The sequence below is a fragment of the Capricornis sumatraensis genome, chromosome 13, assembly GCF_032405125.1.
Source record: "Capricornis sumatraensis isolate serow.1 chromosome 13, serow.2, whole genome shotgun sequence".
NCBI lineage: Eukaryota > Metazoa > Chordata > Mammalia > Artiodactyla > Bovidae > Capricornis > Capricornis sumatraensis.
The window spans coordinates 75,511,057-75,528,288 of record NC_091081.1 but is presented as its reverse complement, the minus strand read 5'-3'; the positions used below and the strand labels follow the sequence as shown (position 1 = coordinate 75,528,288).

Here is a 17,232-nt window from a genome sequence, read left to right as displayed (position 1 = left end):
CTTCCAGGCACTGCCATAACCAAGCCATCAGAATTAACATCCCCAATAACACGATAAAACTGTTGTCATGCTTCCTGATATGAAGCACCGAGAAGGCCAGTAAGTCACCTACATAGTACTCCTGACAAAAATGTTTAACAGAACAAAATATGTGAAAATAGTCAGACAACAGCCCACAATGAGGAACATTCTATAAAATAACTAGCCTGGACTGAAGTATCAATGTCGCAAAAGATAAAAATCAAACATAAATACAAATGGATGTCTACAAATAACTTTCAAATAGACTAAGGAGAGAGAATGAGGGGGTAGGGAGAAGAGGAGAGAGAGGAAGAAAGAGCATGAGATAAAAATCAGTGAATGGTGACTTTGGTCACGTGTATAGGGGTGCTTATTCTATTTTTTCTGTAGGTTTATATTCTAAAACTTGTTGGGGGTTAAAGAAGCTAGTCAATGCGATTTAATAAAGGGTGGGATGTGCTAAATCTAAAAAATTAAGAAACCTAACAACCAGAGATGCCAGGCGTGGACCTCAGTTGGATATTTGTTAGAGCAAGTCAGCTCAGTGACATTTCTGGATCTTCCTGGGAGAATGATTTGAGATTAGAGGCGATGCATTTTTACCGAAATGAACTGAAATGAAAGTGTAGAAATTCTGACTGAAAAAGAAAACAGGCTACCAAACAGTCTATATACTATGACCTCACTTTGGTTTAAAAACTCTGTCTCTCTCTCACACACACACACCGTTCACATATGACTTCTGGAGGATGAGCATGTAATATACTTTAGTTTTACTTGTCCAAATTTTTAAAATTTTCTACTTAGTATTGCTATTGTTTGCTTTTCTAGTTAGTATTACTTTAATTTTTTTTTTGGGGGGGGCCTCCAAAATCACTGCAGATGGTGACTGCAGCCATGAAATTAAAAGATGCTTGCTCCTTGGAAGAAAAGCTATGACCAATCTAGACAGCTTATTAAAAAGCAAAGACATTACTTTGCCAACAAAGGTCCATCTAGTCAAAGCTATGGTTTTTCTAGTAGTCACATATGGATGTGAGAGTTGGACTATAAAGAAAAATGAGTGCTGAAGAATTGATGCTTTTAACTGTGGTGTTGGAGAAGACTCTTGACAGTCCCTTGGACTGCAAGGAGATCTAACCAGTCCATCCTAAAGGAAATCCATCCTGAATATTTATTGGAAGGACTCATGCTGAAGCTGAAGCTCCAATACTTTGCCCACCTGCTGTGAAGAACTGACTCATTGGAAAAGACCCTGATGCTGGGAAAAATTGAAGGCAGGAGGAGAAGGGGAAGACAGAGGATGAGATGGCTGGATGATATCACTGACTCAATGGACATGAGTTTGAGAGTGCTCTGGGAGATGGTGAAGGACACGGAAGCCTGGCGTGCTTCGGTCCATGGGGTCACAAAGAGTCAGACACAGCTGAGCAACTGAACTGAACTGATTGCTTTCTGTAATAAATAAAAACGTCAATTAAAATTGACACACAAAAAGGTCCCAATAATGTTGTAACAATTTACCAGTTTAGATACCAGTGCTTGGAACATAGCAATAAGTATTTGAAATACAGAAATTCTTTGGAAATACAGAGACAATTTGCATCTCCAAATCCATCATCCAATTTACATCATCTTATTTTTCCATGAAAATAATTTTATTCTTTATGTGAAATATTACTAACTTATGTCTACAAATTTCCATCGGAGTATTTATTGTGTTTGATTTTGAAAGTGAAGCCTAGAAAGTTCCATGAAAAACTGTCCTAAGAACCACCCAAGTAAAGACCAGAGTCCTTTTTGAACATGCTTTATACTGTGCCATATGTGCTATACCCTAGGGGCTTCCCAGGTAACTCAGCTGGTAGAGAATTTGCCTGCAGTGCGGGAGACCTGGGTTCGATCCCTGGGTTGGGAAGATCTCCTGGAGAAGGAAGTGGCAACCCATTCCAGTATTCTTGCCTGGAAAATTCCATGCACAGAGGAGCCTGGTGGGCTACAGTCCACGGGGTTGCAAAGAGTGCGAGGACACAACTTTGTGACTAAGCACACACGCCCGCACACACCTTACCCACAGGTTCTTTTCCCCTTGCTTTTTCTTTTCTAACATGACCAGGTTTTTTGGATAGTCCCAGATAATGATCGCAGCCCTGATCATCTGGGCTGCTGCTTCTGCCGAGAGAAAGGAGAGATACCAAGGAGGTGCTCTAGCTGTAACCACGCGCCATAGGGGTGGGTGGGGCCTTGTGACAGTGCCTCGGTTGTCTCTGTAAGAGTTTTGAGAATCAGGCAATTCTCACTTTTTTCTCATTGATATCAGTCAGAATCTAAAGCAGCATTAGAAAAACATAAATAAAACCAAAATGAACATCTTAACTATTAAAAATTTTTTTAGTGGGGGGCGCTGCACCACGCAGGCAGGATCTCAGTTCCCTGAACAGGTACTGAACCTAGGCCAAGGCAAGGAAAGCCTGAATCCCAACCTCTAGGCTACCAGGGAACTCCCCAAACCGAACATTTTAGATAGACATTTTAGGAAGACAAATGAGTTTGATTAATTTCAAGTGCTCTTCTTAAAGGGTAGTTTTTCCTTTTCTTTTTCTTAAGAAAAAGAATCACTTTAACAAACAAATCCTAAACTCTAGTTAATGACATGCATACTTGAAGTGTTCAGGAGTAAAGCATACTGATACCTGCAACTTATTTTAAAACACATAAAAAAGAAGTAAGATGCGGGTTTCCCTGGGGCTCAGGGGTAAAGAATCTGCCTGCCAGTGCAGGAGACACAGGTTTGATCCCTGGTTCGGGAACAGCCCACAGGCCACGGAGCAATCAAGCCCGTGTGCCTCATGTGCTCTAGAGCCTGGGAACTGCAACTGTGGAGCCCTGGAACCTCAACTACTGAAGCCCGTGCGCCCTGGAGCCCGTGCTCCATAACAAAAGAAGCCACCACAATGAGAAGCCCATGCACTATAGAATAGCCCCCACTTGCTGCAACTCGAGAAAAGCTCATGCATCAAAGAAGACCCAATAAATAAATAAATAATTTAAAAAAGGGATGGATTCATGAATGGATGGAGGGATGGAGGTATGATTAGGCAAGATGGTAAATGTTAATTATAATACCTTAAAATTTTTTCATAAATAAATTTGGGGGAAAAGCTCCCTTGGTGATAAAAAATCACTTGAAAATACACATTGGTGATCAACTTTAGATTTTATAAACAATAAAGGAAAAATTACAGCCCACATTAAATATTGAGGCAAATATCCCAAGAGAGAGAAAAATCCAGACATTATGTGACAGACTATCCAACATACCCAACCCTGACATTCTTTTAAGTCAGAATCTTCTAGGAACACTCTCTCCCCATTATTTTTTAAAAAGTATGTATAATTTTATGAAATAAGAAAATGCTCTAAGTTTTCATCTGTTCCTATTATAAATCAGCTAAGTCTAAAAATTCCTGAAGTTAAGTGGATTTCCATAAACTACTATACAATTTTTCCCAATTATAAAAGCATACTCACAAGAGAACTTTCTGCAAATGCTTTGAATGCAACACAAGAGATGTGACCTTTTTTTTAAAGGTGGATGGTATCACTGGAAATATACTGGAGGAAAAAGTCAAACCCCAATAATAAACTCTATTCTACTATAATTTTACTAGCAACACATACACATATAACTTTCCTGCCAGCAAGTGTGAGGTAAAAATACTTATTAACTAACCTCTCCAGAAACCATTAAAAAATGCAGAGATACTCTGCTAACAAAGTGGGAGACAGCAGGTGTTATACACATCATTTCTGCCCTACTTCCCCACCCCATGCTTCTAATCTGCATTTCAATCCAAAACACTTCTTATACAACTCTGGGATGACTGGAATGTTTACAGTTAAAACTTGGGAGGCAAAGAAGAACAGCAGCCAACTGGCAGAACAAAATCGCTATTGAAGGTTCTGTTATAGCCTAGAATGTTCACATGTTCTTGTTAGAGTGATATATGGCTGGACCCAGTAAAAAAGGAGTATTTAGGATCACAGGAAATTTTTTAAAATCCTAACTGGTCTGCAGTCTCTTTTGACCTAACTGATCCTAGGAACTACTACTGTTAGAACAATCTTCCAGATTGGGAAGGGCCCCTGCGGACCGAGATGGTACCTCTCTGCTTTCTGCACAAGGCTGGACAAACCCAACTCCACTTGCCTTCCACTCCAGCGGGACCTGTACAGTCCTTACAGAGAGGCCCCATTCCACTACCCCCCTGTGATCACATCAGGAAGGTAAGGTTTCAAAATTCCCTAAGGATTCCAGGACCTATAGGATAATCTAAACTACCTAGCCTGCCAGCCAAGGCTTCAATTATGTTCTAACACATAAGCCAACTTAAAAAAAATTTTATTGGATACATGTATGTGTAACTGACTTGCTTTGCTGTACACCTGAAACCAACACAACATTGTAAATCAACTATATTCCAGTAAAAAATAAGCCAACTTTGATCTCAGGCTTGCAATTCAGAGGTCTGGAACCAGACACATACCACGTGTGACCACGTGGCTGCCCACTCAACTGGAAGTGAGACCTAGATCCATTTTCACAAGCTCGTTTGGTATTTCTTGGCCATCACGCCACGTGCTGCAGCCCAAGGGGCAAGGCCCCTTCCATCCTGTTCAGCACCCCCAGGTTCGCTCAGCTTGCCTCTGGGCTCTCCAGTAGGGGCAACTTGTGATTTTTTGGAGGGGGGGGCTGTATTGTTTTCTACCTCGCCTCCCGCCCACCTCCCAGACAAAGACCTTCCCAGGGGACCCCACGCCGCACAATCTTTACCCCAACCTTGACCTTGACCACCATTTCTTCTATGTGCTTGTCTTCCCGGAGGTGCCCCTTTCTGACAAGATGCAACCTGCAGCCTGGGGCCTCCCTCACGTTGCGGTTGTTTTTCACTCTCCAATTTAGATGCTCGCTGTGGGAGCGGAGGGTTTGGGCGCCTGTTCCACAGGCCCCAGGGGAAGCCCTGCCCCTCGGGGGCCTTGGCAAACCCAGTGGAGCCCAGAAGATGGTTCTGTAGCCCTGGGCATGCAGGCATCCTGGGATGTCCCTTCCTAACACCACCCCTTTCACCACCACCAACGCGCGCTCCCGGGTCAGCGGTTTGATCAGAGCAAAGAGGAAGGATGGAAACCCACACACCGCTCTAACCGCCCCGTTACGGGGCGCTCCACGCGATCCTGCCCTCTGGACGCAGGGCGAACCGCCACTTGGGGGCGCGGGGCGCGCGCTACTCACGGCAGAGGCTGCTCCACCAGGGCATGGCGCGCGCCACTGACCGGCAGGGGCAGGCCGACAGAGGCCCTGGAGGCCCAGCCGTCTGCCCCCGGCTGCCGACTCCGAGCCGCGCCCCTGACGAGGGCGCCCCCTCGGGGCCGCCTCGCGCGTCACAGAGGGCGCAGCCTCCTCGCCAGCCTGCGAGGGGCCACCCCCCCCACCATCACCCACACCGGGGGTCCCTCCTCCAATTCAAGCACACTCAAAACAAACTCCAGCACACACACCAAAAACCCGCCAGATCTCCCCAGCCAGAGGCGCCCAAACCTCACTGTCGCTGCATTCCCGAACCAGCCCTCTCTCTTATCCATACTACATGTCTTCCAGTAGTTGATACAAAACCCACACTGCCTAACAGAGGCCCAGGGCGTGGCAGGGATCCCTGCATGGGTTGGTTTGGTGGTTCAGTTCAGTCGCTCAGTCGTGTCCGACTCTTCGCGACCCCACGGACCACAGCACGCTAGGCCTCCCTGTCCATCACCAACTCCCGGAGTTTACCCAAACTCATGTCCATCGAGTTGGTGCTGCCATCTAACCATCTCATCTTCTGTGGTCCCCTTCTCTTCCTGGCCTCAATCTTTCCCAGCATCAGGGTCTTTTCAAATGAGTCAGCTCTTCGCATCAGGTGGCCAAAGGATTGGAGTTTTTCAGCTGCAGCATCAGTCCTTCCAATGAACACTCAGGACTGATCTCCTTTAGGGTGGACTGGTTGGATCTTCTTGCAGTCCAAGGGACTCTCAAGAATCTTCTCCAACACCACAGTTCAAAGCATCAATTCTTCTGCACTCAGCTTTCTTTATAGTCCAGCTCTCACATCCATACATGACTATTGGAAAAACCATAGCCTTGACAAGACGGGCCTTTGTTGGCAAAGCAATGTCTCTGCTTTGGTGGTAAGTGCTTTAATTTCCTGAGTATTAAAATCAAAAGTGAGGCCCTCGCGCAGGTTCCCATTATCAAGCTATCACTTCCAACCATAAAGCCTTAGAGCTGAAAGGTAGAAGTCACCTGGTCCCTCCAACTGGTTTTGTTTGTTCGGTGGCTAAATTGTGTCCAACTCGGTGACTAGGACTGCAGCATGCCAGGCTTCCTTGTCCTTCACTATCTCCCGGAGGTTGCTCAAATTCATGTCCACTGAGTTGGTGATGCCATCTAACCATCTCATCCTCTGCTGCCCCCTTCTCCTCCTGCCCTCAATCTTTCCCATGCTTTGGCCACCTGATATGAAGAGCCAACTCCATGGAAAAGACCAACTGGTTTACAGGGAAATAAACTGACTTCAAAAATGGTTGTGGGAAATGCAAAATGGTACAGCCACTTTGGAAGACAGCGGGGCAGTGTCTTGCAAAATTAAACATGCCCTTAACATTTGATCTAGCAATCCTGCTTCTTGGTTTTTACCCAAATATCCTTGGTATTTACTCATACCCACATTTGGTATGAGTTGTAACCACGTTCATACAAGAACCTGCTGGTGGGCATTTCTAGCAGCTTTATTCCTAACTGCAAAAACCTGGAAGCAACCAAGGTAAGATGTTCTTCATTGAGTACATGGACAAATAAGCTAGTATATCCAGGCAATGAAATATTATTCAGCACTAACGATGAGCTAGCAAATGAAGACATGGAGGAACCATATGACTAAGTGAAAGAGGCCAATCTGAAAAGGCTACACACTGTACAATTCCAACTGCATGACATTCTGGGAAAGGCCAATTTGTGGAGACAATAAAAAGATCAGTGCTGCCAGAGGTGGGGAGGAGGGTGGGATGAGCAGGCAGAGGACAGAGGACTTTTTTAGGACAGTGAAACCATTCTGCATGATACCCCAACGGTAGATGCACTTCATCATATATTTGTTCAAACCCACAGAATGTACACACCAAGAGAGAATTCTAATGTAAACAAAGGACTCTGGGTCATGATGATGCCAAGCAGGCCGAGGATGTAACAAATGTCCCACTCTGGTGAAGGGTGTTGATAACGGGAGGGACTAGGCTTGGGCAGGGGATAAGGAATGTACAGATACCCTCTGTATTTTCCACTCATCACTGCTGCAAACCTAAGACTGCTCTAAGAGATTATTATTATTTTTTACAATACTATTGTAAATATATATATTGTATATATTACAACAACAATATACAATATTATTATTTATTATTTTTTACAAAATAATAAACAAAGTTTGTCTTTAATATTTTTTTTCTTTTTAGTTTTGGCCTGAAAACTCAGTTTCAGCATGTGGGATCAAGTTCCCTGACCAAGGATTAAACCTGGGTCCCCTGCATCGGGAACATGGAGTTTCAGCCACTGGACCACTAGGGAAGTCCCCAGAGTTTTTTATTTATTTATTTATTTATTTAGTCTTTCTAAAAGAAAATAAACCCTGTGAACTTTCAAAGCATTAAAATTCTTATTCTCCATATGTCATTAATTTTAAGTGTTATAATTTATAGATGCCACTTATGATAAGAAAAAGTATTTAGACATGCCAACAAAGGTCCGTCTAGTCAAGGCTATGGTTTTTCCAGTGGTCATGTATGGAAGGGAGAGTTGGACTGTGAAGAAAGCTGAGCGCCGAAGAATTGATACTTTTGAACTGTGGTGTTGGAGAAGACTCTTAAGAGTCCCTTGGACTGCAAGGAGATCAGTCCTGGGTGTTCCTTGGAAGGACTGATGCTGCAGCTGAAACTCCAATACTTTGGCCACCTCATGCGAAGAGTTAACTCATTGGAAAAGACTCTGATGCTGGGAGGGATCGGGGGCAGGAGGAGAAGGGGACGACAGGGTGAGATGGCTGGACGGCATCACTGACTCGATGGACATGAGTTTGGGTGAACTCAGGGAGTTGGTGATGAAGAGGGAGGCCTGGCGTGCTACAATTCATGGGGTCGCAAAGAGTCGGACATGACTGAGCGACTGAACTGAACTGAAATGAACATCTAAAGAAACTACTGCTGTATGTCTGATGTGGACAGCAGTTCAAATTCTATTTCAGAATAATAAGCAGTTTTTTTCATGGTTACGGTCATAGTTTAAAAAAAGAAAGAACACATATATCCTACTGACTCTTCTGACCCAGATAATGGTTCAGAAGATCACCTGAGCACACCTGTAACTTATGTCATCTTGTACATCAACTCTACTTCAATGATAAAAAATAAATTAAAGATCGCCTGACCATCATTTCGTCACTTTGTCAAGGTAAAGACTGGATAAAGGAAGAACCAATGGGAGCTAAATGGAGGAGGGGCAGTGGGGAGAGTTAGGCAGGATAATTACATGCCTAATAGTTGAAAGGATGGAGAAATCGGACAACTTAACATCAACCTATGAGGGACAGATGGACACTGTCTATAATACCCTCAGGAAGATACAACGTCACGTGTGGCAAAGGATGCACAACCTAAATTCAATTAACAGAAAACACACACAAAAGGAGGGTGTTAGAAGCAGGAAGAGGACTACATGCTTTGAACATGTCAATATTTAAAAGACAAAGGCTACACAAATGTTCCAGATTAAAAGAGGCCAAAGAGATAAGGACATCACACCTGAGGCTGGATCTTGTAACGCTAAAGGGGACATTATTAAATAACTGACAAGATTGGAAAAAAATGGCAGACTATATAAGTCTTGTGACAATGCAAATATCTGACATTAATAATGGTATTATGGTTACTACAGGAAATATCTCTATTCTTAGGAAATAGGCACTGAAGCATTTAGGAGTGAAGAACCATGATGTGTGTAACTTACTCTCAAATGGTTCAGAAAGCTGCACATCTCATACTTAACAGGAACCTGGATGCTGCTTTAAAAAAAACTATTTACCTGGCTGCTCTGGGTCTTAGTTGAAGCATGTGGGATCCTTAGCTGTGGCGTGTGGGATCTAGTTCCCTGACTAGGGATCGAACCCGGGCCACCTGCGTTGGGAGCTCGGGGTCATAACCACTAGAATACCAGGTAAGTCCTTGTATGCTGCTTGTTTCTCTAGTTGCTGTGAGGGCTTTTCTCTGTGGTGGCGTCTCTTGTCGCAAAGCACAGCCTCTAGGGTGTGCAAACTTCAGGAGTTGTGGCTCCCAGGCTCAAGAGCACAGGCTCAATAGTTACGGCTTGCAGCCTGAGTTGCTCCAAGGCATGTGAGATCCTCCCGGATCAGGGATCGAACTCGTGTTTCGTGTGTTGGCAGGTGGATTCTTTACCACTGAGCCAGGGAAGCCACTGTATGCAATTTTTTCTTTATTTTGTTTTCCAACTAGATGAAAAGAGTAAATAATGAAGCAAATGAGACAAAATGTTAAGAAGTGAATTTAGGTGAGAGGTACATAATGTGCCCTGAACTATTTTTAATTTTGTTTCTTTCTCTAAGTTATTTTAAACACTCAGAAGAATAAACAAGTGCAGATGACTAATAAAAATAAAACAACAAAAATGGAGAGGGTAATGGTTCACACTCCTGGCTCCTTGCCTCACACGATATACTATAAGACACATTTTTATCAGTGATTAAGTAACCACCAAATTCTTCTCCCACCTCTCAAAGAAGAGAATTCAGGTAGAAACGAAGGAGATCAAAGACCAGAAGTTCTGGAGACAGACTGGTGGTTCCATTTGAGCTGCACCCCTTACTAGCACTGGGTCCTTGGGCACAATTCTTGAAGTTTTTGTCCTCAGCGTCCTCACCTATAACATGGGTGCCCTGAACGACTCCCTGAAAAGGCTAGTTAGGAGGGTAACACATAAAAATAAAAAGCCATTAGAATGGCTTTTTTTTTTTTTGCTCTATTGTTTTCCTCAGAAGTTTTAATTACTTTTTACCAGTTCTAACAGTCATCTATATAATTTGCTGAAGATTTTAAAATACAGAAAATTGGGAGTAACATCCATAAGACAATGTCCAGCAGTTACTGTTGAAAGTATTAGTCGCTCAGTCATGTCTGACTCTTCGCAACCCCACAGACTGAAGCCCGCCAGGCTCCCGAGTCCATGGAATTCTCTAGGTGAGAATACTGGAGTGGGTTGCCATTCCCTTCTCCAGGGGATCTTCCTGACCAGGGATCGAACCTGGGTCTCCCACATTGCAGGCAGACTCTTTACCACCAGGGGATGGTGGCTCATTATCTGAGCCATGAGGGAATGTCCAGTGATAATCGCTATTAATATCTGTATTTCCTTCTGGATAAATTATTTAATAGTCTTCAAATGGTTGCATTTTTATATCTCCTTGTTTTTAGACAATTTCTGTTGGTTCCATTTTTCCTTATTGCACTCATGTGTATGAAGTCATTGTCCAAACCAAGGAAGGAGCTTTTGAACAGAAGAGGGCAGTCATGAGCAGCCTTCAGCTCTCCAGAACCGGTAGCCTTGAGACACTCCTAGACCTTCAGGACCACAAGATGCTCCGGAAACCATCAATACATCAAGTTCAGCTGCTCTTTAAAGTTCCGTGAAGTCGAATGCCACATCGCACCTGTTTTTATCTCTTTGACTCCCGACACAAGGACTTCAAGGGGGAAAAAGTGCATTCTGAATTAGCTCTCTGCTGCTGCTGCTGCTGCTAAGTCACTTCAGTCATTTCTGACTCTGCGACCCCTTAGACGGCAGCCCACCAGGATCTCCCGTCCCTGGGATTCTCCAGGCAAGAACACTGGAGTGGGTTGCCATTTCCTTCTAAAATGAATGAAAGCCAAAAGTGAAAGTGAAGTCGCTCAGTTGTGTCTGACTCTTAGCGACCCCATGGACTGCAGCCCACCAGGCTCCTCCGTCCATGGGATTTTCCAGGCAGGAGTACTGGAGTGGGGTGCCATTGCTTTCTCTGGAGTTAGCTCTCTACTTGTTCTTTTTATTTGCACCATGAAAAGATCTAGATATTTCTACCTCATTCTGGACCAAGTGAAGGATCATAGGTGACCAAGCCTTTCTTTCTGTGTGGACCTCCCTTCCTCACCGTCCCTGCTTTCCCAGCCCCCAAGTCTATACAGTATCCAGCATCAGCACCTCACATTTCCCAGGTTCAGGCTAGAGGTGGAGGTTGGGAGACTGCCAAACGTCACGCCCACCTTCCAGTTCGTGGTTAGCAGAAAGCTCCTCTAAGGTGCTTCTATGAGAAACACTTCTAGTCTGCATGCAGGTTCTGAGCGAGTTCAAAGATCTTACTTGGTCAGCAAACCAGGTGGCTGTTACACACATAAAAGAATCGCCCAAAAATGTGGGGTGGCATAGAGAAGGGACCAAGCCAGCAGGTTTGCTCTTGGGAGTCAGGGAGGCTGCTGAGTGACAGGAGGCAGATTGTGATGGGGGCGGGGGGGTGGTAGGCGGTGGCAGCTTCCAGGAAAGACCCAGTGTCTGCCTATTTGGACAGAGCATGGCAGAATCTACTCATGACCACACTAACGAGCATTTCATTAACACAATTCCTTTCTCCCCCCATTAATATATTCACTGTTAAATGACTTCAAAATCTCTGCTCTAATTTTTTCCAATTTATTTTTTGGTTGCACTGGGTCTTCCTTACTGGGCACTGGCTTTCTCTGGTTGCAGAGCCCCGGCTCTAGGTGCTCGGGCTTCAGTAGTTGTGGCACTGGGGCTTAGTTGCTCCACAGCACATGGGATCTTTCTGAATCAGGGATCGAAGCACTTTCTGGATCAGGGATCGAAGCGTTTCCCCTGCATTGGCAGGCAGATCCTTAACCCCCAGGCCACCAGGGAAGTCCTCCCCTGCTCTAATTTGACATCAGCTCCCTATGGAATTACGGTCTGCCTTTAGATTTGTCCAATGGGATGGGAAGAGGAAAATCAAAAAAGCTTGATTATCTAAGCACCATTGATTTGGAAATGTACTTTCCTGGCACCCAAAAAGTCCTTCCACAGGATACCTGGTTTTAGGTTGAGCCTTTCTGATACAATGCATAACTGTCCCTCCTGCAGAATGTTGAATTATCTAGCCATTTTGCAGAATGCTGCTATTAATACTGAAAGTCTCTTGAATGTCCATAAAGCCCAAACAAGATGCTCACATATTCGGTGATGCTACAGTTCACCTAAAACTCCACATTCTCACTGGGCATCAAAGATGGTCAAAAGGTTGGGGAAAGGAGTTGGTCCCAGTGTCAATGGGGAAGGGCTCTGGGAGGCAGGATTGGGAGATACTTTCGTCTTCATGCAGTCCTGCTCATCAATGGTCCCACCCCAGTCACTTCAAAGGGTGAGGAAAGACCACAGTCCTTGCAACGGTCTACACACTGATCAGCAGCATGCTAAACACAGTCTTACTAGGTATACGGTGTGTGTCAACATGTTTTTCCTCTAAAGCCACTTGGGGAAGCAACATTATACAAGTCTTGCTTCTTAAGTAAACATCAGCATAAAAATAAAATATTTCTATTCTTCTTTCCTGGGAGAAGATTCTAGTCATATGTCTTCGTGAGACAGTGTCAATATGCTGGAAACATTACTTGGAAAAGAAAAAGATGATTTAAAAAATGATGTAGAAAGTGCTTTAACTCACTTGAAAGTGTTAGTCACTCAATCATGTCTGACTCTTTGTGACCCCACAGACTGTAGCTCACTAGGCTCCTCTGTCCATGGGATTCTCCAGGCAAGAATACTCGAGTGGGTTGCCATTTCCTTCTCCTGGGGATCTTCCCAACCCAGGGATTGAACCTGGGTATTCTGCATTGCAGGCAGATTCTTTACTGTCTGAGACACCTCTGCATATGACTTAGAAGAAGCTTCCTTAGGGTTAATGTATAGCTTTATAAATGCAGGAAGGATAAAGGGAGGTCCCAGGTGAAGTGATAGTACAGTTTCTAAAGTTGTCTTGTAAAAACAAAGACTCTGAGTAAGCTTTTTGTTTGTTGCTAGGTTTTTCTAAGACGAATGAAAGATCTCCTTAAAGAAAACAGTGTGGAAAGTGAAATGGAGAAGAAAAGTGACAGCTGGTAGTACATCATTCTGCTGCTGCATTTTAATTTTTAAAAGTATAAACTAGCCTCAGTTACTACTTTATAGGACAATACTTCAAATCTATGACAATAATAATCTGAGTTGCTTAATAGTTTGAACAGTTTAATAAACCCTACCAAGGCTTAAAAGAAAAGGCAACTGAACATTAGTGAAGTGAAATAAACTTGAAAATATATGAGCAGTTGTATCTTTAGTAATATCAAAAGAAACCCAAATTTGAAAGCATTTCCTGGATAGAAATTCAACTTTGGCAGAGAACTGTCAAAGCTTTTCCTATTTTGGTGTCATCTTCTACCAAACTGTGTTTATCTGCTGATAAATATCCAGTCAATCCCAATTTATAAAATCACTCACAAGAGGTCTATGATGAGTATGAGCAAATATACATTTTTCTTGTAAAAATATAATCCCCCACCTCCCAAGATTCAAAGGGTCCCTGATCCCAAAAGATTTAAAGATATAGTCCCCTGCCCTAATCCCCACACAGACACCTCCCACCCCAATCTCCAGAAAATGTAAGAACCAGTTGCAAGTCCAAAATCTGCAGGACCGACTTTCTTTTCTTACTCTTTCAAATACTCAGTGATTATGTGATGAAAATACGACTTATTTTCTTTTATTTCAGAGGTTTAAAAGGAAAAAAAAACTTTTAAGGGATATGTCATATTATAGATTATAAAATGTTAACGTTTTTATCCAAACTTAACTGTGTTTGACAGAGAAAAAGTGCATCTCGAATACAGTTATAACCATTGATTTTTTTTTTTTTTTTTTTTTGGTTTAGTATAACCAGCTCTGTGCAGTCCCCGAGCACTTCAGGACTGCGTGCTGTGACATCTGGAACTAGTTAGCTTTCCCCCACGATTTGCAGCGTTGTCCTGGAATTTCTCCAGGAATTCTCCACATTCTAAATCCATCCCTTATATCTTACACACCGAACCAACTCCCCTCGTTCTAATCCTCATCAACCACAAAAGCGTCCAGGAGATGTGTAACTGGGTTTAAATCTCAGAGAAGGAAAGGCCAGTACAGGAGCATACAGGCTTGGATACTGACATTCCCTGGTCCCTTTTACATCTGAGCCGGTGTGCGAAATTGTGCGCACCACAAAACCAGTATCATCCTTTATGAGAGGAAGAGGTCCTTTATAAATGACTCCACAGCTGTGCTTCTTAGTAGCTGGGAATACCAAGACAAAATGAGTTTCCATGATAAAAAGGGGATTATTAGGTAACCACCTTTTGCAGGATTATTGTGGGAAATAATGGTAATAGCCACCAGAGTGGGTACTTGGTACAAGGCAGTTACTGAGCCAGAGTTGTGAGGTAATTAATTTCATGTCTCACAAGTCCCTTGGCAGAGAGAAGCAGCCGTGTGTGTGGGCGGGAGGGGTGGGGGTGGTATTTTTTTAATCCTATAAAATGATTTGCATAAAGATATGCATTAACAATAATCGAGAACTGGCGTGATACTGGAGGAGTCTTCCCTCTCTGCTTTAGAGATCAAGAATACTGTTGCCTTCATTCCTCATGATATTCTCCATTTAGTCTCAACAATGTGTGTGAGTTAGGGAAAACAGGAAAGATATTTTCCTAATTCAAAACAGTCTCTTTTTTTTGCTATCATATCACTGATATACGGGTGGAAAGACGATACCTCTTTCATCATCGTCATGTTCAATTATGTATTTTCTAGTATTTTTTTAAATATAAATTTATTTATTTTAATTGGAGGCTAATTACTTCACTTTCTTGGTCATGCCACATGGCAAGTGGGATCTTAGTTCGCTGACCAGGGCTCGAACCCATGACCCTTGCATTGGGAGCAGAGTGTTAACCACTTGACCCCCAGGGAGGCCTCTATTTTCTACTGTTTTAAAGCAAGGCCACTGCGAACACAATGTGAGGGAAGGACTTCAGGAAAGGCAATAGCATGTGATGTGAATAATCAATCATCTCCTGCTTCAGAGTTTGTTGTATTCATTTCAGGAGGGTATGTGCACAAGGTCTGGGGAGGGGACAATATTGGTCAGTATTAGCTGACAGCTTTCCCCTCCTTTACAAAATGAAAACTCATTCCTAAGCAGTTCTACAAAAATGTCAGCAAACCTGTCCAATTCCTATTAAAAATGTCACCAATCCTGCCCAATTACTATTAATTGTGAAACTGAAATACATTCTCACGTTAAGGCCTTCTCACTAAAGAAGCCAAGAGTAACTTTCTCCTACATTATTTAAATGAGCAATGCCTAAGTGACAAGAAACCTTTTGCTAGTCAATCAATGCTGAATGCTAATTTTAAAAGTCTACATTGCTTTTCAGGATTCTGACCAGCTATTTAAAGAATACTGATTGCAAATCTTCCTCGGTAAAATAACTTGCAGAGGGGGGAAAAAAAAAAAGACAGAGGGCTTCCCTGGTGGCTTGCTGATAAAGAATCTGCCTGCCAATGCAGGAGACATGGGTTCCATCCCTGTCTGGGAAGATCCCACAGGCCAAGGAGCAACTAAGCCCGTGTGCCACAACTATTGAATCTGTGCTCTAGAGCCCGGGACCTGCACAAAAAGAGACGCTACCAAACTGAAAAGCCCACACACCACAACCAGAGAGTAGCCCCTACTTGCCCGCACCGGAGAAAATCCAAGCCATCACAGCAAGGAAGACCCAGCACTGCCAAAAATAAATAAATAAAATTATTTTTAAGAAGACAGCTAAAATTCCTTTTTAATTTTAACTTCTACTATAAAATGGTTGTTTTGATTAAAGCTTTGGAGTTTAAGATTTTCTGCATACTTTAACCAGGAAAAAGTACCATATTTTGTCACAGCCTTCATATCAACATTGTAATAAAAGTAAAACTCAGGAAGCAATCAACCCAGCTACCTAAAGTTGCTCTAAAAATTAGACAGTCCTTCCAACATTTGGCATTCCATTAGGAGCATTCCATTAGGATTATCTGAACCAATTTTTAAAAGCCCCCTCAAGCAACACCCACTCCAGTATTCTTGCCTGGAGAATTCCATGGACAGAGGAGACTGGTGGGCTACAGTCCATGGGTCACAAAGAGTCGGACAAGACTGAGTGACTTTCAGTTCACCAGCATACCAAGTTGATGAACTCAACTTTTGCTAAAAAGGACAACGTTTCTTCCCCATAAGAAACTCAGCATGTGATAAACTCATCAAATAGTGAATATGATAAAGATGGTACTACACACAAAAAGCACTCAGAAAAAGTCATCATCATGGAAACTCCACTTCCGGCTGTGACACCCCACAAACCACACTCCCAGGCAGCAGACCCAGGGTTGAGCATTTTTATATCTCATTCGCAGAAAACTTAATGATCTGGAAAAAAATGAATTTTTTATTTTTTTTTCAAATGTTGTATAGTCTAATAATTTTAAAAAGTTTTTTTTAGGCATCAGGAAAATTTTCACACAAGTTAAAGGCTAGCTGAGTTAACTTGGGGAAGGAATGTTAAGGAAATCTCAAAGTAAACAAGCTAATCTATAGGAAGTGAAAGGTATTTTTTGTTTCACTAAACTTTCACATTCATTTCAAATTCCAGAGGAGGAGAAGGCTTTGCAGAGGCAATTGCATTGAGAGAAAATTTAAGTCTTAGAAATACTACACTGCGCTTTTAAGAAAACATTTATTTGGAGAGCAATGATCTCAAATATTTAGAGAGGAGCTGATCTTATAAACCTAAATTAGCAGATGGAGTTTAATTTCTGATGAGGGGAGAAATTCCTAAGGACTGAAGCTACAGTATAATTGCATGAAAAGATCAAATGACAAGTTAGAGGAGTCCTGAGTACATTCCAGAAGTTTGATATCTGTAACTTATTTGCTAGAGATGGCTATGATGTATTATCATTCACATTCACAGCCAGATTTCTAGAAAGCA

At 42.8% G+C, this 17,232-nt stretch overlaps 1 protein-coding gene across 2 annotated transcripts in view; it reads right to left on the bottom strand.

Annotated features, from left to right (window-relative positions):
- AKAP12 (A-kinase anchoring protein 12) overlaps positions 1-17,232 on the bottom strand; it is a 109,366-nt gene that overhangs the window by 9,067 nt on the left and 83,067 nt on the right. The gene's annotated exons all lie outside the window — the stretch shown is intronic.